This window comes from Neoarius graeffei, chromosome 16, assembly GCF_027579695.1.
Source record: "Neoarius graeffei isolate fNeoGra1 chromosome 16, fNeoGra1.pri, whole genome shotgun sequence".
In the NCBI taxonomy this organism is placed as follows: Eukaryota; Metazoa; Chordata; class Actinopteri; order Siluriformes; family Ariidae; genus Neoarius; species Neoarius graeffei.
In genome coordinates, this window is record NC_083584.1 from 50,962,256 (window position 1) to 50,986,902 (window position 24,647).

Consider the following 24,647-nt stretch of genomic DNA (forward strand, 5'->3'; position numbering starts at 1 on the left):
ACAATACACCCACATTCACAAAGTTATTCATCCCTAAGGAAACCCATGCAAACACAGGGAGAAAATGTGAAACACAGACAGTAACACAGGTCCTGGATTGAATCAGGACTCTGGTATGTGTAAATTGTTGTAACTATGTCATCCTGAATATCTACTACTGGCATTCACAGAGGCCTGCCCTAACTGCAGCATAATGTCTTTAGCAGCAGAATACAAAGATAATCTCTCTTCATCATTTTACACAGGCACTGTACAACCCAGTGGCGGCTCCTGAATTTTTTTTCAGCGGGGGGCAATTTTCCCCCGTTATGTCTACACGGACCGTAAATGTCCACAGGACTGAAGTAAATTGACCTAGGTAGCAAATCAATTGGCCGGACTTGTTTTTGCCTGGTAAATTCAGATATCAATATAGACAATATCTCTTCTCTCCACTAGGTGGCAACACTAAACAAGTTAAAGGTGGCAAACTAAGGTAGCCTAGTAAACTAGACCCACCCGCCTATAGGCCAAAAATATTTTTGCCTACGAGTGGCAAATATTCACATTTAGTCTGGCTTGCCAGGCTAAAACTAAGGAAGATTCATTGTGAAGCCTTCAAAGCAAAACATTTGGCATCACAATCAATTAATATTACATTACTCATTTATTTTCTCATATTATTCCAGAAGTTTATAATAAGTAGACACAAATTCTTAATTATAAACATATTCTAATTTCTTCAATTCTAAAGAATGCAATTAAATTGGCAGGATATAAATCCAAAAGTGTTTAAGTTTTGAAAAAGATGAAGAAAAGCATAACCATCAAACAAACATGTGCAGCTTAATTATGTGGTTTTTTTAATATGGAATTGTACCATTTTAACAATAAATAATTCTAAATAAATTCTGCAGTTTTTTTTCCCAAGAATTCCTCCAGAAAGCCATGCCTTAAAAGGAAATTTAAAGTATTACAAGCAATGAACACAAAAGGCTTTAGTTATTTAGCTATACACACACAAGGTTACACAAGGTTTTGTAGTCAGTGCAACTTGGCTTAACAAGTTGGAAAAAAGGTAAGGTGCTGCTGGCTCCAATGAACACATATACTGTACAATATATAAAAACTGAAAATATGCTTAATTTACACCAAGTCAGAGAGAACTTGAGGCTAATGAAATATTCCAAGCATGGCAATGTTAAACTGCCATTGGTAAAACAAAAACATGGCAATGTTAAACTGCCATTGGTAAAACACACACAAAAACAACTTTTGCCTAGTAAATTCAAATATCAGATATCACTGTACCGTCTGCTGTGCTACTTCCAGGGTGGAAGAGAACGCAAGGGTAGCAAAAAAGAGCATTGACTACATCACAGCCAGCTAGCCAAGTTTTCCGGTGGTACCAGTTCTTGTTAAACCCTCTTGAGTAGGTCTTCTCCCCCTTCGTAGACACTTGCTTGATGTTTAAATTCGGTCTAGGAGGTCCTAGCTGTTTGATTGCCGTTTTCTCCTCATTGGTACGATGACTAAAGGGAACTTCGTTCAGAGACGCTATCGTATTGTTGCACTCAACACTCGCCGCCATCTTCATAGAATGTTCACACATTTCCCGCGCAAGTTGCGTTTTCCAGCCCAAAATTATGTTCAAAACCCGCCAAAATGCACTTAAAACCAATCTGGCAACACTTGCACGGCGCAACAGGCGTATGACGTAAGCACGCTGCTTGTGCGAGCACATAAAACCTAATAGAAAATGCATTGGGAGCATGATTTTCGAAAAAAAAAACGTACGTACCATTAGTGTCAATGGGAGATTTTGGGGCAAATCTGAACCTGACAGAAATCGCCCAAAAAGGGCGTGGCTACACCAGGCGCGACCTTAGCCTGATTGGACAATGACATTACTGTTGGTAGTAGGAGTAGATAAAAAAAAAACTCCCTCCCTGTTTGGGAGTGCGTCGCCCAAATCGCCCCGATTAACGAGCCGCCAGTGGTACAACCACAGTGTGGAGTTACATGAACACTAGATACTGCAAAACAGCAGACAAGCTTGAAAACAAAACTATAATAAAAACACTAAACTATAATACAATTAAAAATAATAATAATAATAATAATAATAATAATAATAATAATAATAATGATGATGAGCTCCTATGCATGTTTAAGCATGACATGAGCAGAACACTCGGCTTGAGAACAATTCCTCTAGTAGAGAGGTCAGATACCTCATTAGTACAGATTATTGAAGCTTTGAGCATAATACCACCCTGCATACAGCCCAAATATACAAGAGCTGATATTTTGGTTTGTAAAGCATATGATGCCCTAGCAAATTGGTGAAACAATACAACTTGCTATTGGCACTTAGGGAAAAATATTCACAGTAAAAAGTTACAGAAAACTTAGATACAACACTTCAAGCTATGGGAGTCATGGCAACAGAACGCAGCAAAATCACTGGGTCTGTTAACACAGACAAAGAAACATTTTTGATTTGTGGAACCTGGTATAAACAAACAAACAAGCAAACATAAGTGCATTGCAGCAGGTATGGTTGGTATCTGGACAAGTTTTGGTCACAGGCATAGGAAATGTTAATTGCCTCCTTGTACCTAAGATGAGAGCAAAACACCTGATGCAACATATTGTGCTTCAGTGCTCATCTGCACAGGCACATTATTCCAATAGAGTTGGGTTTCAAAGGCTACAACAGAGAAGTACAGTGGTGCTTGAAAGTTTGTGAACCCTTTAGAATTTTTATATTTCTGCATAAATATGACCTAAAACATCATCAGATTTTCACACAAGTCCTAAAAGTAGATAAAGAGAACCCAGTTAAACAAATGAGACAAAAATATTATACTTGGTCATTTATTTATTGAGGAAAATGATCCAATATTACATATCTGTGAGTGGCAAAAGTATGTGAACCTTTGCTTTCAGTATCTGGTGTGACCCCCTTGTGCAGCAATAACTGCAACTAAACGTTTGCGGTAACTGTTGATCAGTCCTGCACACTGGCTTGGAGGAATTTTAGCCCATTCCTCCGTACAGAACAGCTTCAACTCTGGGATGTTGGTGGGTTTCCTCACATGAACTGCTCGCTTCAGTTCCTTCCACAACATTTCAATTGGATTAAGGTCAGGACTTTGACTTGGCCATTCCAAAACATTAATTTTATTCTTCTTTAACCGTTTTTGGTAGAACGACTTGTGTGCTTAGGGTCATTGTCTTGCTGCATGACCCACCTTCTCTTGAGATTCAGTTCATGGACAGATGTCCTGACATTTTCCTTTAGAATTCGCTGGTATAATTCAGAATTCATTGTTCCATCAATGATGGCAAGCCGTCCTGGCCCAGATGCAGCAAAACAGGCCCAAACCATGATACTACCACCACCATGTTTCACAGATGGGATAAGGTTCTTATGCTGAAATGCATTGTTTTCCTTTCTCCAAACATAATGCTTCTCATTGAAACCAAAAAATTCTATTTTGGTCTCATCCATCCAAAATTTTTTTCCAATAGCCTTCTGGCTTGTCCATGTGATCTTTAGCAAACTGCAGATGAGCAGCAATGTTCTTTTTGGAGAGCAGTGGCTTTCTCCTTGCAACCCTGCCATGCACACCATTGTTGTTCAGTGTTCTTCTGATGGTGGACTCATGAACATTAACATTAGCCAATGTGAGAGAAGCCTTCAGTTGCTTAGAAGTTACCCTGGGGTCCTTGGGGACCTTGCAGACAATTGCATGCCTTGCTGTTGGAGTGATCTTTGTTGGTCGACCACTCCTGGGGAGGGTAACAATGGTCTTGAATTTCCTCCATTTGTACACAATCTGTCTGACTGTGGATTGGTGGAGTCCAAACTCTTTAGAGATTGTTTTGTAACCTTTTCCAGCCTGATGAGCATCAACAACGCTTTTTCTGAGGTCCTCAGAAATCTCCATTGTTTGTGCCATGATACATTTCCACAAACGTGTTGTGAAGATCAGACTTTGATAGATCTCTGTTCTTTTAATAAAACAGGGTGCCCAGTCACACCTGATTGTCATCCCATTGACTGAAAACACCTGACTCTAATTTCACCTTCAAATTAACTGCTAATCCTTGAGGTTCACATACTTTTGCCACTCACAGATATGTAATATTGGATCATTTTCCTCAATAAATAAATGACCAAGTGTTATATTTTTGTCTCAGTTGTTTAACTGGGTTCTCTTTATCTACAGTGGTGCTTGAAAGTTTGTGAACCCTTTAGAATTTTCTATATTTCTGCATAAATATGACCTAAAACATCATCATATTTTCACACAAGTCCTAAAAGTAGATAAAGAGAACCCAGTTAAACAAATGAGACAAAAATATTATACTTGGTCATTTATTTATTGAGGAAAATGATCCAATATTACATATCTGTGAGTGGCAAAAGTATGTGAACCTTTGCTTTCAGTATCTGGTGTGACCCCCCTTGTGCAGCAATAACTGCAACTAAACGTTTCCGGTAACTGTTGATCAGTCCTGCACACCGGCTTGGAGGAATTTTAGCCTGTTCCTCCATACAGAACAGCTTCAACTCTGGGATGTTGGTGGGTTTCCTCACATGAACTGCTCACTTCAGGTCCTTCCACAACATTTCTATTGGATTAAGGTCAGGACTTTGACTTGGCCATTCCAAAACATTAACTTTATTCTTCTTTAACCATTCTTTGGTAGAATGACTTGTATGCTTAGGGTTGCTGTCTTGCTGCATGACCCACCTTCTCTTGAGATTTAGTTCATGGACAGATGTCCTGATATTTTCCTTTAGAATTTGCTGGTATAATTCAGAATTCCTTGTTCCAACAATGATGGCAAGCCATCCTGGCCCAGATGCAGCAAAACAGGCCCAAACCGTGATACTACCACCACCATGTTTCACAGAAGGGATAAGGTTCTTATGCTGGAATGCAGTGCTTTCCTTTCTCCAAACATAACACTTCTCATTGAAACCAAAAATTCTATTTTGATCTCATTTGTCCACAAAACATTTTCCAATAGCCTTCTGGCTTGTCCACATGATCTTTAGCAAACTGCAGATGAGCAGCAATGTTCTTTTTGGAGAGCAGTGGCTTTCTCCTTGCAACCCTGCCATGCACACCATTGTTGTTCAGTGTTCTCCTGATGGTGGACTCATGAACATTGGCTAATGTTAATGTGAGAAAGGTCTTCAGTTGCTTAGAAGTTACCTTGGGGTCCTTTGTGACCTCGCCGACTATTACACACCTTGCTCATGGAGTGATCTTTGTTGGTCGACCACTCCTGGGGAGGGTAACAATGGTCTTGAATTTCCTCCATTTGTACACAATCTGTCTGACTGTGGATTGGTGGAGTCCAAACTCTTTAGAGATGGTTTTGTAACCTTTTCCAGCCTGATGAGCATCAACAACGCTTTTTCTGAGGTCCTCAGAAATCTCCTTTGTTCGTGTCATGATACACTTCCACAAACATGTGTTATGAAGATCAGACTTTGATAGATCCCTGTTCTTTAAATAAAACAGGGTGCCCACTCACACCTGATTGTCATCCCATTGAATGAAAACACCTGACTCTAATTTCACCTTCAAATTAACTGCTAATCCTAGAGGTTCACATACTTTTGCCACTCACAGATATGTAATATTGGATCATTTTCCTCAATAAATAAGTGACCAAGTATAATATTTTTGTCTCATTTGTTTAACTGGGTTCTCTTTATCTACTTTTAGGACTTGTGTGAAAATATGATGATGTTTTAGGTCATATTTATGCAGAAATATAGGAAATTCTAAAGGGTTCACAAACTTTCAAGCACCACTGTACTTTTAGGACTTGTGTGAAAATCTGATGATGTTTTAGGTCATATTTATGCAGAAATATAGAAAATTCTAAAGGGTTCACAAACTTTCAAGCACCACTGTAGCTACATAGGATGCAGCAGGGGATCTGGTGCTGAGGGGATGATTTTCCCTTCTGCAAACAGAGTATAGAATATTGATAACAGACCAGAGGTTACTGAGCACATGGTTTGCAGGGTATCATTTGCAGTTTCAGTGTCAGCTACTGCCAAATACAGGGGTCTATCCCACAGAGGTGCAAGATCGAAATCAATTGACTATACTGAGTGCAGAAATGAAGTTGCTACTAGAAAAAGTGACAGTATTTTAGTCTTTTTTGCTGAGTCATGAGAAGCATCTTTTTCTGAATATACCTTAAAAGTGTATGTGGCAGTATTAAGTGAACATGGGGACAAGTTGACAGTTTTTCAGGGACCAGAAATCAAACCTGTCATGCTGTGGTCTAACCTGTCAGCCTATCAGGGACGGACTGGGACCAAAAAACGGCCCTGGACTTTCTTCCCAAATAGGCCCACTATACTATAGTGCTATAGTAAAGTGCTATAGTGGTATATTGTCTGTCATAACAAAACCCACACAGATGAACTATTTATGATTGTTTATTCAAGAACTCAAGAACACCTAATATTCAAGAACGACTAAACATCACTTGCATCTCCTAAACAAAAATGAACATAGACATTGTCTTTTATACTGATATTTTACAGTCACTTCTATGCTTGCATTTTAAAGAGAAAAAACATCTGTATCACTGATATTTGGAACTGACTTTGCCAACAATAATTCAAGTGACTTCACTTTCTTTTGTTTTAACTTTTCCCATCCACCTTTCTCCTTATGTTTTCTGCTTGCCATCTTTCTGTTGACAGACACTAACGTTACTCTTCTTTGTTAGCTTTTAGGCCTATGGAATAATGATTGACGGATAAATTATCGTCTTAGTGCCACCTGTTGTTAGTTGATAGACTGAAAATTTTGGTTATTCAACAGGGCCAACGGCCGTAGACCGGACAGCCGTTCTGGACTTTTCCAGAACGCACAGATTGCCAGTCCACCCCTGCAGCCTATCAACCTAGCTGCACTACTTACTGTAAAAGTGAGCATGTGCTGTGACCAGTGAGGTTTCTGAAATGCTAGGTTGAAGTCACTGACCATGCTTTTGGGAAAACCATAAAGGGGATCTTCAGTCCAAAGACAGGTTAGCTCATTGGGCAAAGGAAGTGATTGCACAGGCATGAATGCATGTCAAGAGGTACCTTCTTCCAGGCAGCATTGTGGACATCCATGAAGCAAAATGGCACAACTACCTGGACGTCATCATGTACCTTCACTATATTTTACAGACTGAATGTTGCTTTGTATGTGCTCTGTGGTGCATTAGAGTGATCCTGACCTTCATTATAATATTAAGAGTATCCTTAAAATAGTACAATATCAGCACCATGAGTAATTCTGACCCTTATACAAATAAGTATCTGAATGTTGAGTGATGTTATCCTTGATAGCCTAAAGAGCAGTATCAACACCTTGAGTGATTCTCTTCCTCAGTAGTACTAGGCAGAATTAACATTTTGAGTGATAAGTCTCAAAAAGAAGTTTGCATGTTCTCTCCGTGTTTGCATGGGTTTCCTCCAAGTGATCCGGGTTCCCCGACTGTCCAAAGACATGTGGTTAGGTTAACTGGCTACTCTAAATTGCCCATAGGTGTGAATGTGTGTGAATGGTTGAGAGGAGAAAACCTCTATAATAATCCAGCAGAAGGCAACGGGAAACCACTACTGTAATTCTTCCCTAGAAACTTTGATGGCTGGAGTGCAGCCATTTCACTGTGATGTGATGTGATGTGATGTGATGTGATGTGATGTGATGTGATGTGATGTGATGTGATGTGATGTGATGTGATGTGATGTGATGTGATAGATAGATAGATAGATAGATAGATAGATAGATAGATAGATAGATAGATAGACAGTCAGTCAGTCTCAAAACCCAACCTGCGCTTTGGGTTGATGAAAATGGCCAGAAGATAAGCATGATCTAGCATGGACTTTTAAAGGCATTTTAAAGGTGGTTTTGGACACTATTGAAAGCACCCTTCTCAGAAATGTATAACCAATTAAAATGTCTGGCAATCTAAGAATAACTAAATTCAGGTAATTTGTATAATCTGAATGGGGAACCTAGAAAATAAACTTCTGTTAATTTTCTCTAACTTGTGTTTGGCCCCCAGGCAAAGCCAGATTGGCCACTAATTGCTGTTTTCCATGGTCAGAAACACTGTTCCTTGTTCTTGGGTGTGTAATGACTTCATGTCCTGAATTATAAATGCCAAAGCTTGTTTTATGTTTCTTTCATTTTGAGAGTCCACTGTTTACAGCTAAGAACTGCATTCTTAAGAGCTGTTTGAACCTGGCTGAAGTAAACACAAAGCTGACAGTTTTCATAAACTACTGCAGCTTTGGGGCCAGTTTGTGTTAACATGATGAGTAGCTTTTAAAGAGTGGATTGTATTATCCTGCTGGCTCCAGATGAGGATAACAGCCCCACAGGAAATCTTCATCTGTAGCACTATGAACAATTATGACATAGGAGACTTCCTCACTTGGAGAAGAGCAGGACAAATCCAAGTGCAAATACTTGGATATGTCTTGCTTGACAGTAATTACACAACAAATCAACAAATTAGTAATCGTCTACAGCCTTCTTTGGGTTTTTATTGCTTTAACTGTAGAGGAAATGTGAAGTGGTGCAGACAGCTGTGGGAATTTGGATCCAGAAACATTACTACAGCAGTAATTCAGTCACACCAAAAAGCTCAAAACAACTGTCACAAAATTCAGATCTTATCACAATTAGATAATGTGAGAGGTGGATGTGAGATTGCACATGCTCAAGAACCTCTCCTTTTACCCATTGCCCCTTCTCAAAGTTTTTTTTAAAACACATAAAATATATTTCTTAAGACTTTTCCAATTCCCTTCTTAATAAAAGAAATGTCAACTAATAATAATAATTTAACTATACATTTAAAGGCTGGAAGTGTACATGACCTGTCACTGTGGTACAACTAGCAAAAAAAAAAAAAAGTTCAAAATGGTGAAAATGGTCAGTTTATTGTTTTTAAAATAATTTGGAATGCATGTATATAGTCACGTTGTATTTACCGTATGATATTACAATATAGTGTAATATTGCTCAGCAAAGCAGCAGGCAGTGTAACCTAAAAGATTTTTAATTGAGAAGTGTTTGTATGGTAATTACACTAATGGAAAATTGGAAAAAAAAATGAGTGTTTCATTAACACAGGTACACATGTGGGAATAGTAGAATAAAAAATGAAGTGCAGTGTTGTGCTGTGCATGCAGAATACATGTGGCGTGGATTGGTCCAAATGCTTACTCGAGGCATCTGGTATGAGTTTGGATTATGTCACTAGATCTGTCTTCAATGAATTTTGACACATACAGTGCACTGTGTGTACTTTTGATACAACTGCGAGAATTCTGAATCAAGATTAAGTCAGGTTTTGCTTAGTTGACTTTTTAACAAACTTTAAATTGAAAATTAAATTGTATTGTATTATGTGAACCAAACTATCTTTCAGTATTCAAGTTATAAAAAATGTATGGTATAATTTGATAAATGCCAATTTAACTACATTATACTAGCACATCTCAAACAATTAGAATATTATTAAAAAGTTAATTTTTGGCGGCATTGTGGTGTAGTGGTTAGCACTGTCGCCTCGCAGCAAGAAGGTCCTGGGTTTGAGCTCAGTCGCCTATGTGTGTAAAGTTTGCATGTTCTTCCCGTGTCTGCGTGGGTTTCCTCCGGGTGCTCTGTTTTCTCCCGCAGTCCAAAGACATTCAGATTAGGCTAATTGGTGGCTCTAAATTGACCATAGGTGTGAATGGTTGTTTGTCTCTATGTGTCAGCCCTGCAATAACCTGGTGACTTGTCCAGGGTGTACCCCGCCTCTCGCCCATAGTCCAGCTTGCCTGCAACCCTGTAGAACAGGATAAGCGGCTACAGATAATGGATGGAAGATAATTTTTTTGTAATTTAATTAAAAAAGGTAAACTTTCATATATTCTACATTCATTATATGTAAAGTGAAATATTTCAAGCCTTTTTTTTGTTTTAATTTTGATGATTATGGCTTATAACTCATGAAAATCTGAAATCCAGTATCTCACATTATTAGAATATTTCCTAGGATGAATTAAAAAAAAAAGCATTTACAATACAGAAATGTCCAACTTCTGAATAGTATCTTCATTTATACACTCAGTACTTGGTTGGAGCTCCTTTACCACAAATTACTGCATTAATGCAGCATGGCAGGGAGGCAATCAGCCTGTAGCACTGCTGAGGTGTTATTGAAGCTCAGACTGCTTTGATAATGGCCTTCAGCTCGTCTGTATTTTTGGGTCTGGTGTTTCTTGTCTTCCTCTTGACAATACCCCATAGATTCTGTATGGGGTTCATGTCAGGTGAGTTGACTGGCCAATCAAACACAGTAATATCATGGTCAGCAAACCATTTGGGAGTAGTTTTGGCACTCTGGGCAGGTGCTAAGTCTTGCTGGAAAATTAAATCAGCATCTCCATAAAGACTGTCAGCAGATGGAAGCATGAAGTGCTCTAAAATCTCCTGGGAGATGGCTGCATTGATTTTGGACTTGGCAAAATTACTGACCAACACCAACAGAAGACATGGCACCCCAAATCATCACAGACCATGGAAACTTCACACTGGACTCTGTGCCTCACTGGATTCTATGCCTCTCCACTCTTCCTCCAGACTCTAGGACCTTGATTTCCAAATGAAATGCAAAATTTACTTTCATCTGAAAAGAGGACTTTGGATTACTTTTTCTCCTTATCCCAAGTAAGACGCTTTGACATCTCTGGTTCAGGAGTGGCCTGATATTAGGAATGTGACAGTTGTAGCCCCTTTCCTGAAGATGTCTGTGCATGGTTTTTCTTGATGCAGTGACACCAGCCTCAAGCCTAGGTCACAACCGGATGTACGATTTTTTTTGGCCATGCAATTTTTGGCATTTCCCAAATCGCTGCATTTTTTTTGTTCGTGGAGAAAGATGCACGTTGGCCGTAAGTTTGTCTTGCAACCTGAAAAAAACAAGAGCCCGTAGAGTTTGTTTGACATGACAAAGAACCTCTGCGGCCGGTCTGCAGCCAGTCTACGGCTCGAAAATCAGCACGTCACATGCGCGCCCTCCGTGCATTTCTTGCGTTTTTTGCACGTAGACCGGCCGTAGGAGCACGTACGGCCGGTTGTGACCTAGGCTTCAGTCCACTCCTTGTAAAGCTCTCCCAAGTTCTTGAATTGACTTTTCTTGACAATCCTCTCAAGGCTGCAGTCATTCCTGTTGCTTGTGCCCCTTTTCCAGCCAGTCTTTTCAGCAATGACCTTCTGTGGCTTACCCTCCTTGTGGAGGGTGTTGATGATCGTCTTCTGGACAAATGTCACATCAGCAGTCTTCCCCATGATTGTGGTTGCATGTATGGAACTAGACTAAGAAATACATGGTAATTATACTGTTTTACTCAAACTGAAAATGAAATATGCTAATATTTTGAAAAATATTTTTGCACTGTAGGCCATAATCATCAAAATGAAAATAGAAAAATGTTTGAAATGTTTTAGTTTATGTGTAATGAGTCTAGAATATATTAAATTTTCACTTTCTTAAATAATTGATGGGAAATATTGAACTTTTTCACATATTCTAATTGTTTGAGATGCACTAGTAGAGTGTGGTTTGTTTTGTTCTGTTTGAATTTCAGTTGCTGTAGTTGGTATTTTAAAATCTTGATCCATGTGCTCTTTTTTTATTTTTAAATACCTTGACTTTTAAGGGTCTCTGCATAGCCCTGAATTAACATTATATATTTTGAAATACATGATATGTCTCATTATAATTACTGTACACCTAAATATAACTCAGGACAGGCTTTAAACAGAATTAACATTATACAAACCTAACCTACTATTGTCTCTTACCTGGAAGACCTCTTTGGAGCTCTGGGTCAAGATGCTATTGAGATTGTCATTGTCATACTGTAAGCCATATTTTATAAATAACAAACAATAGGCATGTTGATGTTTTTGTTGTTATGTTTGCAGTAAACTACAAACAGCTGCTCTTTAGTCTCCTGTACTATAATTGTTGAAATAGGCACAATATGCTCACTCTATATACATCAGACTGCAGATCCTCCTAGTATTGGGAGTTTGCTTTCCTTTTAGTAGGCCAGACAGAGGTGAGGGGATGAACTATTATATAGGCCAGTGTCTGCACTGACTTTAAAGCTGCATGTGTGTCCCAGTTCCTTGCAATAGTAGCTGAATGGAGCCTGCCGTTTATAGAGCAACCCGTCCGTCCTGGGACTGAAGGTAATGGAAAATCTGACACTTTGCTTAACTTCAGACATAATAAATGATAGCACATATTCCTCTCATATTGAGAACCAGGCAAACTGTATGGCATGCAGACGACTGCTTTTCATATTTGCCTTTCATATACTTGTCAGCTGGATCAAAACACAATAGTTAATTCCTTTTTTTTTTAATATACCATGACTGAATCTGTTGCATATGTGCTGGGCATCTCTCTGTGTCATAGCAAAATACATACATACATACATACATACATACGTGTGTGTGCGTGTGAGAGAGAGAAAGGACAACAGAGCCTAAATATTAACCTAACCCACTTTTAAACACCTGTTGTAAACATGCCTGTTTACTGCGGTAACACACTAGTCTTTCTGATTTCCGATTAGTGAAAGAATAACTGTCTGATCACTTTTAGGTCAAGTTTATAAAGATGGCATTCTCAGCTTCTGAAAGAGGATGACACCATTGTTGCTGCCATCTTTAGTGATACAGGCTGACCCATTTAGTATGATCAGCCTATTAAGCTCTACTTAACTGAAAAATATCTGGTTTTAAATTAAATCAATTACTTTTGTAATCAAGAGTTACATAACTTTCCTGCCAAAAAAAAAAAAGAAATAAAAAAAATTACTGGCCAACTGGCAAGAGAAATGCATCAGCAGCCCTCAATCAATACTGATCCCACTCATCTCTGTCTACTAAAATCCAAACTGGCATGGTTAATGTTTTTATCTTTATCTGCAAGTAGGTCAGCAACTCTGAAGAGTCACTAAACACAACATTTAGTCCAATGACTAGTAAAAGGAGTAAATATGTCCATGTCATTGCAAATTTAAAGAGATGCACAAACTCACAGCACTGCAAAGTATTATAAAGGGACTCGTTTTCTTGAAAGTCTTAAAAGGCCATGACAGTCTGAAACCAATAAGCTGGTTATCATTAGTATGAGGTACCTGGCTTGAAAAATAACCATATTCCTCTTTCATGAGCATTTTTTTTTTTTTTTAAAGCCCAACATTGCTCTTATTTGAAAATGTGTTCACTGCTGGCCCACAACCATGTCTTCTATTTCCTTCACAGTTAAAATGGTAAAGTCCTGGCCTGTAGTACTGAGGAGTCTAAATTCTGCCAATTCTACACATAGAGAGAGAGGAAGTTCCCATAGGCTACTCTGAGCCTCTGAGGAGAAGAATGACTGAGACCTGTTCAGTTTGAGTTAATGAAAATGGCCAGACACTCCATAATTGAAAGTTTAATCATGACAGACCTCCAGGCTAAGAGGAGAAGAGAGGGTAAGGGGAGAAGGTCACACATGACAAAAAGAAGACAAGAAAAGGCAAAATCAACAGATGTTCTAGATTGTGTTTGCAAAAAAGGTGCAGTGTCACGTTATCAACTTTCACATTAACATTCAAAGGATCTGCATGAAATGAAGTAACGCATAAAACCTTGCCATTCTTTTCTGCAATGTATGGTTTTATCTAAAGTGCAGACAAAGAAATATTCACTGATGTTCTTGAACACAGGGCATTTAAGACAGAAAAAGAAAGGTTGCTGGGAAGCTGCCTCTTTTTGGCATTCAAGATTTGGCATTCAATCTCTGAAACTAAGAAAACTTCTGTGGAAGCCCCTATTTTTTCAAGGGCACTTGTAGGCCAGCTGTGCTAAAATAACTTGCTTCAGATTAACAGTATTTAGGAGCTTGTGATTTTCACAGCAAGCCAGTGTTTTCACACAGTCATTCGACACCTGCTGCTGTGCGCTGTCAACACACTGTCGCACTCAGCAGTGACCCAAAAAGTGAGGCATTTACCACCTGGCGCACTTCCAAAGTTTCACCGAGGGGCAGTGGAATGTGTTTGTGTGTGTGTGTGTGTGTGTGTGTGTGTGTGTGTGTATTTGCATATGCTTTTGCACAACTTTGCTTCAGTGGATCTCTCTTTATAGTAACTAATGCAACCATGGAGAAAAACATGGTTCTCATCTCATCTCATTATCTCTAGCTGCTTTATCCTGTTCTACAGGGTCACAGGCAAGCTGGAGCCTATCCCAGCTGACTACGGGCGAAAGGCGGGGTACACCCTGGACAAGTCGCCAAGTCATCACAGAGCTGACACATAGACACAGACAACCATTCACACTCACACCTACGGTCAATTTAGAGTCACCAGTTAACCTAACCTGCATGTCTTTGGACTGTGGGGGAAACTGGAGCACCTGGAGGAAACCCACGCGGACACGGGGAGAACATGCAAACTTAATAAGACCTCAAAAGTACAAGAGAGATTATCTGGCGAGTTGTGTTCACATACTTAGCTCATGTGAATTATTGGTAAAATGTTGACATAAAAGTAAATTTATATTTTGATTTAACTGCAAGTGGTATCATCTGATCTTTCTTGGTATTTGATCAGCATGTCCAGTAGATGCTATAATTCCCACTGCAGTTACTGTAGGAATTGCCTTTCCTGTTCATCACGGTTGAAATATTCTGCAAATTCTCTTTTAATAAACAATTTTCAATAATGAATACAAAATATCACAACCTAATTTTGATAATCAAAGCATCTGAGACATTTGCAAATATAACATTGCTACACATATCAGAACCAAACTTCTATTGTCTGAAGTCATATACTGTATTACACAGACTTTTGAGTGCATTGTTTGATTGGTCTGCCTCTGTAATGCAGTAACCCTTCATTCATGCATAGACAAGAGCTCAGCCTTTTCCATTACCTCTTGTTGTTGATGTTCATATGCTGAGCTGCATCACAGCTCTCCTGCTCTGGATTTATCACATTTGCTACCTTGGTAGATACTCAAACCCTTGCCATGATGGGGTTGCAAAATGTCTCTTCCAGGATCTGCCTTAAATTACCTTAACCTTAGAGTGCTACTTTGATGACATTTTATGAAATTTAAATAATAAACATAAGGAGTTCCTCCCAATGCAAAGAAAAATATAATATCTTGGCAAGCAAACTTCATTTAAATTTTCGAGACAGCTAAAATAGGTCCTGAGAAATCTGGATTTTAATATTCAGTATTTCACAGTCTACCTGTCACAGTCCGGTCCAGTCCATCCATGCCTGAGGCTCCAGGCCAGATCCGGGACAGGAATTCAGTCCTGCCTTGCTGAAAACCATTTTCCTGAAGTGGCACTCCCACACCTGCTACCACTCCTCTCCCATCAGCTAGGGCCTTTTTAAGAACTGTTTGGAGCTACTCCAGCTACCAGACTGTCTCTTGTAGACTTTCCTAGCCTCACTACAGCCCTTTGGTATTGTGTCTTCTTGATTCCCCCTGCCTGAATTGTTCCTTGTTTTTTGTCTAGTTTTCTGTCCAGTTTTTTGCCCCTGTTTTACCTGCCTGTTCTTTTGGATTGTGTTTTTGCTTCCTCTGCCTGGATTTCCCTTGTCCCTGTGTTCTTTGGCTTTTGTGAAGATTTTTCTGTCCTGTTTTTGTCCCCGATCGTGCCTACCTGCTCATCTGTGTTTTTAACCTCCTGGCCCGTTCTTTGACCACTGATTTTTGCCTGAGCCCTATTGTACCTCTGCCCTCTACTTCATTAAAGAAGTTTTTCTCTGTATACTGCCTGTTTTGAGTCTGCTCTTGGGTCCTTACTTCACCTCAGCTCGCCATTTCTGACAGCACAATCTGGCCAACATGGACCCAGCAGATTTCATACAGCTAAGAGCAGTGGTGCAAAAACAGGGAGCTCTCCTTGGGACCCACCAACAGGACATCCAACAGGTGAACCAAAACCTTGTTGCCATCTCTGACACTCTCAATCTTCTTGCCACTCAGCTACAACAGCTTCAAATAACATCTGCTCCTACGCAACCCCCTCCACTTACCTTTCCTCCAGTTCCTGTGCCAGCTCTCTTCAGAGACCCGAGACTTCCTGCCCCACAGCCATACGATGGAGAACCAGGTACCTGCAGATCATTTTTATCTCCATGCTCGTTAACCCTTGAGCTTCAAGCACTGGCCTTCCCTACAGAGCGTTCCCAAGTGGCCTACACCATCACTCTCCTCACTGGCAAAGCTAGGGAGTGGGGAACAGTTTGTGGGATGCCAATGCACCATGCTGAGCCAGCTTCAAGGATTTCACAGAGGAGACGAGGTGAACCTTTGATCGCTCTCTGTCTGGCAGAGAGGCAGCAAGAGAAATCATGGGGCTGTGGCAGGGTGCCCGGTCCACTTTTGACTATGCGATTGAGTTTTGCACTTTGGTGGCATCTTGTGGCTGGAATGAGTGCCTTGTTTGACGCATTTTTGAATGGGCTGTCAGACTCCATCAAGGATGAGCTGGTCTCACGTGAACTGCCACCTGATCTTCCTGGTCTCATGGACCTCGCCAGTCATATTGACTCCCGGATCAGACAGCAGGTGAAAGAGAGAACTCGGACTAGTCTTGCTCCCTCTCAGCCCCCCATTCCTTCCACTAAGCCAATGCAGGTAGACCAAGCCTGCATCTCACCTGAGGAATGACAGCACCGTCGGGATATGAGGGCATGTTTTTATTGTGGACAGCTGGGCACTTCTGCCAATCTTGCCCTCTAAAAAAAGATCCCACCAGTGAGTTTAGGGGCCCTGGTGGGCAATGTCCAGAATCAGCCCCCTACCGGTCGACCACTACTCCCAGTGGTCATTATCCATGGCAATCAGCCCCACGACCTCCAGGCACTCATTGATTCAGGGGCTGACAGAAACCTGATCTGCTCGACCACCGCCAAGCACCTGGGGATTCCACTACTGGCTCTGAACTCGTCCCTCACTGTCCTGACCCTTAGCGGTACTGGTCTGACCACCATCACCCATAGAACAGCCCCAGTCACCTTAAGAATTTCTGGCAACCACTCTGAATCCATCCAGTTTTTTGTCATGAGTAATCCCCATGTGCCCATAGTTCTTGGTCTGCCCTGGTTAACTCTACATAACCCCCATGTCAACTGGACGAACAACACCATTTTAGGATGGAGTCAATTCTGTTTATCGTCATGCCTGAGATCTGCCCTCCCTCATGCTGAGCTGCTCCACCACACCATTGGTGAATATCCTGACCTCTCTAATGTGCCTCCCGAGTAAAATGACTTAACCTGTGTTCAGCAAGTCTCAAGCTGTTTCCCTTCCTCCCCATAGGCCCTATGACTGTGGAATTGACCTTCTCCCTGGGACTGCACCACCTAAGGGGCGACTTTACTCACACTCTCTCTCTCTCTCTCTCTCTCTCTCTCTCTCTCTCTCTCTCCTTCTGAAAGGCAAGCCATGGATAAATACATCACCAAGCCCTTAGTAGCTGGAATTATTAGTCCCTCCTATTCTCCTGCAGGGGCAGGATTCTTTTTAGTGGAGAAGGACAAATCCTTGCACCCTTGCATTGATTACGGGGGGCTAAATGACCTCACCATCAAGAACCGTTACCCCCTACCTCTCATGTCTATGGCTTTTGAGTTACTCCAGGGAGCCCAGATTTTCACCAAGCTAGACCTGCATAATGCTTACCACCTTGTGAGGATCAGGGAAGGGGATGAATGAAAGACAGCGTTCAACCTCCCCACGGGCCACTATGAATATCTCATGGTTCCGTTCAGCCTGATTAACACTCCCACGGTTTTCCAGGCCCTCGTTAATTATGTCCTGAGGGAATACCTTAACCTTTTTTGTTTATCTGGACAATATATTGATTTTTTTCCCGCTCCCTTGATGAACACTGCATCCACATCAGGCAGGTCCTTCAAAGACTCCTGGAAAATAAACTCTTTGTTAAGGCCAAGAAATGTGAGTTTCATAGAAGTTCTGTCTCCTTTCTGGGTTTTATTATCTCCCCTGCACAGATTCAGATGGACCCCCTGAAACTCAAGGCAGTTGCTGACTGGCCCACCCCATCCTCTCAGTGAGAACTCCAGCAGTTTCTTGGATTTGCGAATTTCTACAGGCAATTCATCAGGAACTTTTTAGTATGGTGGCTGGGCCCCTCACGGCTTTAACTTCCATCAAGGTCCCTTTCAGCTGGGGGGAAGGGGCTGAGAAGGCGTTCTCTGAGCTCAAACAAAGGTTCATGTCAGCACCTATACTCACCATTCCAGATCCGTCCTGGCAGTTTGTGGTTGAGGTCAATGCTTCGGAGTCAGGGGTGGGGGCCATATTGTCCCAAAGATCGGCTAGTGACAACAAGCTCCATCCTTGCTCCTTCTCTCATTGGCTTTCCCCCTCTGAGAGAAACTATGACGTTGGCAATAAGGAACTGTTGGCCGTTAAACTGGCCTTGGAAGAATGGAGACATTGTTTGGAAGGGTCAGACCTTCCCTTCATCATATAGACAGATCACAAGAACCTCGAATACCTCAGGGCTGCCAAGTGCCTCAATTCTCATCAGGCCCGATGGTCTCTCTTTTCTTGCTTCAAGTTCACACTTTCCTTCCGCCCAGGCTCTAAGAATGGTAAGCCTGATGCCTTGTCCAGAATGTTTTCTCCCCTCCAGGAGGAATCGACCTCCCCTGAGACCATCCTTCCTCCACGGTGTCTGGTGGGGGCAGCTCTGTTAGAGGTGGAAACCCTGGTCCAGAAGGCCCATGAGCAGGACCCAGGGGCCAGTAATGCACCTCCTAACCATCTTTTTGTTCCTGTTTCTGTGCGGGCACAGGTGTTGCAGTGGGGCCATGGTTCCAGAATGGCATGCCACCCAGGAGCAGCCTGGACTCTGGCACTCATCCGACAACGTTTTCGGAGGCCATCCATCAAGGAGGATGTCCAGAGGTTTGTGGCAGCTTGCGACATCTGTGCCAGGAACAAGATTGGCAACAGACCCCCAGCCAGCCTGCTGAGACCCCTTCCTCTTCCCCACTGGCCCTGGTCACACATAGCCCTGGATTTCATCACAGGGCTCCCTAATTCAGGTGGCAATACTCGTATCTTCACTGTTGTCGACCATTTTTCTAAAGCTGTTCATTTTATCCTTCTGCTGAAGCTTCCCACTGCCAAGGAGACCACCAAATTGCTGATACTCCATGTTTTCCGTCTACATGGACTCCCCTCAGACATCATATCAGACTGCAGACCCCAATTCTCTGCCCAATTCTGGAAGGCTTTCTGCAAACTCATTGGTGCTTCTTGCAGTCTGTCTTCAGGTTTTCACCCTCAGACCAATGGACAGACATAACGGGCCAACCAGGAGCTGGAAGTGGCTCTCAGGTGCATGGTGTCCAAGGATGCTGCCTCCTGGAGCAAGACCCTTCCTTGGATAGAGTATGCTCACAACTCCTTACCCATCTCTGCTACAGGTCTTTCCCCCTTCCAGTGCTCTCTGGGTTACCAGCCACCACTCTTCCCTGTCCAAGAAGTCGCCGTGCCCTCTGCCCAGATGTTTGTGCACCACTGCAGGAGAACATGGGCATTGACTAGGAAAAAGCTCCTACTTTCTGTCAAGATATTTAAAGAGCAAGCTGACAAACACTGCTCGGCAGCTCTCATCTATTGGGTGGGGCAGCAGGTAATGCTGTCCACTCACCACTTGCCTCTCAAGACAGTCTTCCGCAAATTGGCTCCCAGGTTCATAGGACCTTCCCCGTCTCCAAGGTAATTAATCCCTGCTCTGTAAGACTGCCTCTGCCCATAACCATGCACCGTATTCACCCAACTTTACATGTCTCCCAAGTCAAACCCCTTGTCTCCACTCCTCTCCCATCAGCTAGGGCCTTTTTAAGAACTGTTTGGAGCTACTCCAGTTGCCAGACTGTCTCTTGTAGATTTTCCTAGCCTCACTACAGCCCTTTGGTATTGTGTCTTCTTGATTCCCCCTGCCTGAATTGTTCCTTGTTTTTTGTCTAGTTTTCTGTCCAGTTTTTTGCCCCTGTTTTACCTGCCTGTTCTTTTGGATTGTGTTTTTGCTTCCTCTGCCTGGATTTCCCTCATCCCTGTGTTCTTTGTTTTTTGTGAAGATTTTTCTGTCGTGTTTTTGACCTCCTGGCCTGTTCTTTGACCACTGATTTTTGTCTGAGCCCTACTGTACCTCTGCCCTCTACTTCATTAAAGAAGTTTTTCTCTGTACACTGCCTGTTTTGAGTCTGCTCTTGGGTCCTTACTTCACCTCAGCTCACCGTTTCTGACACTACCATGTTAATTTTGCATATGCACACCTGCCATAAGCCTGAACCATGATAGCATACACTCAACCTTCTGCTGGAGCTACACAACAAATATAATGAAGTTTTGTGATGTCTTCCAGTGAAAAATGAGATTTTCTTCAAGGTTTTTTTTTCCCCCGGATTGCTCAGATAATTTTGATCCCCTTCAGATGGCATAGAGTTTGAAAATAGTAGTTTTAATGCTGTAATCACATTTGACAAAAGTTGAGAACCTCATGCAACTGAGGGGGATGTTGAAGCATACAAGAATGCCATTGCCTCAACAAGAAGAGTATCTTGGTGGTTTTCGGTTGTTATAGTGAACACTTTTATGACCATCTTTAAGGTAAAAATAAATGTTTTAAAATCAAGGATGAAAATTGTGATTTCAGGTAGTTTGGAAAAAATCGACTACAATAGAACATGTGGTTTTGACATCTCACCTTCTGGCATTCTCTGGCACTAACAACATGAAGTCTAACAAACTTTATCCACTTCACGCAATCTGTCTCATTTAGTGGCTGTCACATCTGCATGCATCCATGCTAGGTGTGCTCAAGTTGCAACCCATGTGCATGCTGCTCTGAGGCTGACAAGGGCTAATTGCAGACACCTGTTGATCAAAGTACAATCATGGCTTGTGGATATAAGGACTCAGATAAAACACAGAATTTTGTGAAGTATACGCTCTGTTCTTAAGTGTTCATCATTACCAAGCCATTTGTATTCCATACTGCTGTTCTGATTCTGACTTTGTTTTGTTTATTTGAATCTCCTTCTAGTCTGTGCCTCCGATACTCTGTTCGTGCCTCACCAGACCATTGCTTGTTTGTCTACTCTGAGTTTGCCTTACAATTTGGATCTGTCTACCTGCATGTTTTTAAATAAACACTCTATCCATTATTATCTCCATTCATCTGCCTCATTTAATACAATATCTGACAGTGGCAAGTTATGGATTGAAATCCCTGCCTCTAGATTGGCTGTGTTGCTACGGTCTTGCACAACACAATGACATAGAGGCATCTTTTACATCAGTTTCTCAACCACTGGGCTGCACCATCTAGTGGGCCACAATTTTTTTTTCAAGTTGAAGCTAATTTTTACCCATAGTAGGGTACAATTGCTGGGTTGCATCTGACGTCATATCCGCCTCATTAAGCTATGGTCACTCTACAGCTTGCGATGCTTTGTGATTGATTATCAATGAAAATGAGGCATTTTGGTGGCGATGCATGGCAAGATGCATGGCGATATGCATGTGAGCTAAAAGTTGTGGTCACACAGCAGGTGAACACTTGACTGTTGCGCCTTCTCGCACTTGAGTCTGGTGCAGCTCAAACGGCTGCACTCACTCACAGAGCACTTTGCGCGTGCTCTTGGGACCCAGTTGTTATGGGAAACACCTGATACTGATTTGAGCGCAGTCAGCATGTGCGCTCAAATCAAACGGACACTTTTCACAGAGACTTTGCAAAATATTATCATCACCATCACATTTGTTTCTAGCCATGTTTATAACACTGTTTAAATACTCTGCTTTATGGTTCTGCTTTGCTTTTGTTTGTGTTTTGTTTTTATAAATATCACGCCTGCTAATAAACACTCTTTCTGCACTTAGATCTGTCTACCTTGTAGTATCCTGATCCCCAGATCTTTAACCCAGTCACATATAAAAAGTTGTTTGCCTCTATGCTCTTCCAAGTTTGCGTCTGTCTGTCCATGTAGAACAATGTCTGCAGCACCAGGTAATTTGAGATGTCGGGGAACTCAACAGATGGATGATTTTCCAACTCATAGGAAAAATCCTTCTTTGTTAATATGTAAGGATCTATCCCATTGAGTGGTTTCTATATCCACTTCTTTTGAGTGCACTTCTTCATTTTAATAACTCGCTTGTTTGCTGTACACAAACATGGCAATAATTTATTGTGTTAATCAACCAGACTCCACTTGGATCATTAATCCCTTTTGACTGAGAATGCCCTGCATGCATGTTTTGGCTACTGGCACATCCATACAGTTTTAAATACAATACCTACCATTAAAAACAGTTTGTTTTTATTGCATTTATTTAATTCCTGGGCTCCCATCTATGACAGAGTGATGCTGCATCCCATTTATGCACTTTACAATAGATTATTAGATTCTAATTGAACAGATAAGCCAAAATAATCATGGATCTTTTTTAATGGGCCCCCAACTCATTACAGGTATGAATAGGTGGGCCTCAAAGCAGAAAAGGTTGAGAACCCCTGTTTTACATTACAAAAGGTTTTGTTTGTTTTTTTTTAAATCATGATTTTCAGCCCCGCGAAGATTTAAAATTGCATCTTTCACACACTAGCATGGCCTATGACTTGTGTTTTGGTTGAATGTATGCTGTCACCTGCATTGACCAAGTTCAACAAACTGCAATGGCTGAAATGGCAGTTGTGAAAACTTGCCTTAGAAAAGGCATTTGTCATACAAATTTTGAAGAAAAAAAATTGCACACAGGTTTTACTGAAAGACTAAACATTATAACTGCAAAATTTGAAATTGTTTCATCATTCTGGTAAAATTTCATCAAAGTAACACTTTAAATGAACACTCACAATTCTGGTCATATCGTTACATGTCATGCATTCCAGTAAAGGCTAATTTTCCTGACCATTGAGGCAGGACAAAATGACTGGAATGATTGATGAAAAGATTGTTGGTTATTGTTAGTTAGAGGTGGTGAGAATGACGTAAATACCTTCTTGCCTTCTTGCCTTGCATATTATTGCATTGAACTTTTCTTCAGTTTGTAGTGTAGCAACTTGGAAATGGACCTAATGGCATTATACATCCTGAGTCTGAACAAAATAGCCCGTAAAAATGAAGAAATATATATCCATCTATAACCACTTATCCTGTGCAGGATCGCAGGCAAGCTGGAGCCTATCCCAGCTGACTATGGGCGAGAGGTGGGATACACCCTGGACAGTCACCAGATCATCACAGGGCTGACACATAGAGACAAACTACCATTCACACTTATGGTCAATCTAGAGCCACCAATTAACCTAACCTGCATGTCTTTGGACTATGGCGGAAACAGGAGCACTCAGAGGAAACCCACACAGACACAGGGAGAACATGCAAACTCTACACAGAAAGGCCCCCATCGGCCACTGGGCTCAAACCCAGAACCTTCTTGCTGTGAGGCGACAGTGCTAACCACTACACCACCATGTCACCCAAATATATATAAGTTTAAAAAATGATTTACAAATAGAACATGTAAAAGTTGGGAGTTCAAGTAAGTATTCAGTATTCATGAAGTCAGTAAGTATTCAGCCTTGTTAATTTGCAACCCTTAAACCCCTCTGCTGTAACCAGTTGCCATAGGAAGTGTGTAAATTTAAAGTGCCACTTGTTTGACTATAGATTTGAGATGTTACCAAGTATGAATACATTTTTGGAAGTACCGGTAGGAGGACTATTTGTGAGTGTTTTTAGAAAGCTTACCAGAAAGGTTCATATGGCATTTGTTTGAGACCAGAGGTGTGCACTGGGATCCCATGGGATGCAACAAAAAATCTGCACAGGTGTAGGTGTTGTGTGAGTGTCAGCAAGTGAACTATGAGGCTTGTAGGACAAATGAAGACAACATATATTATCATGAGTGTGTGTCACTGCATGATACATTTATGGCATTCCTTCATTCATAACTGCATGGTGTCACAATGGTTGACATAAAACAAAGTACTGTAGTAGCCTTTTTTTTTTTAACTAGAACATGATGTAGCCAAGGCTGACAAATTGTCAGAGAATTCAAAGACAGTGCTAAAGGTTTTTTTCTTTTCTTTTCATCAGTGTTTCTGTGGGCAAAGTGGTAGGGTGTCACAATCCAGCCTGAAACTTCTAAATCCTGACCTGTGCCTTTGCGCTCCACTCCGCATTTTCTCTGTTCTTGCCACACTGCATTAGCATACCTGCTACACATTTACTATCAGCCACCCTATATAAACATACCGAGGAGAATTGCACAACACAGATATATACTTGCCATAAGTTTTGTGAAGTTCATGTTCTTGTTCATGAATCTGTTTCCTGACTTGGATTACATTTTTGGACTATGGTTTTTGTCTGCTAATTTTTGGGTTTTGTTACTAGGACTTTGACTCAGGACTCTGTTATTTTTCTGGCTGGCTCCATTTTTTTCCTGGGATTATTTATCATCTGTCACTCTTCCTTCATTCTG